This window comes from Oryctolagus cuniculus, chromosome 16, assembly GCF_051225735.1.
Source record: "Oryctolagus cuniculus isolate XC-2025 breed Fujian yellow rabbit chromosome 16, ASM5122573v1, whole genome shotgun sequence".
In the NCBI taxonomy this organism is placed as follows: Eukaryota; Metazoa; Chordata; class Mammalia; order Lagomorpha; family Leporidae; genus Oryctolagus; species Oryctolagus cuniculus.
In genome coordinates, this window is record NC_142882.1 from 84,601,355 (window position 1) to 84,601,654 (window position 300).

The following is a 300-nucleotide window of genomic DNA, read 5'->3' on the forward strand; positions in this document are numbered from 1 at the left end:
TGAGGAGGTGGGTTTTAGGAAAAATGCAGCAGAGGCAAAGAAAATTATTGACACAAGAGGATAAGCAGCTCTAGACTAAGAAGGTCACTATCTGACTCGACCTTCCTGCTCAAATTCGCTTTACACCAATAGCTGGCCTCTCTGGCCTGGCTGACTCGTTCTTGTGCGCCCTGACTTAGAAGCTTCCTCAACAAGCCTTCTGAGGCTAGAGAAGACCTTCCCATGGATCCCCATTGCACCAGCAGTGTCCCATTCACAGCTTTGTAACCATACAGGAAGCCACCATTTGAGTGCCTACTG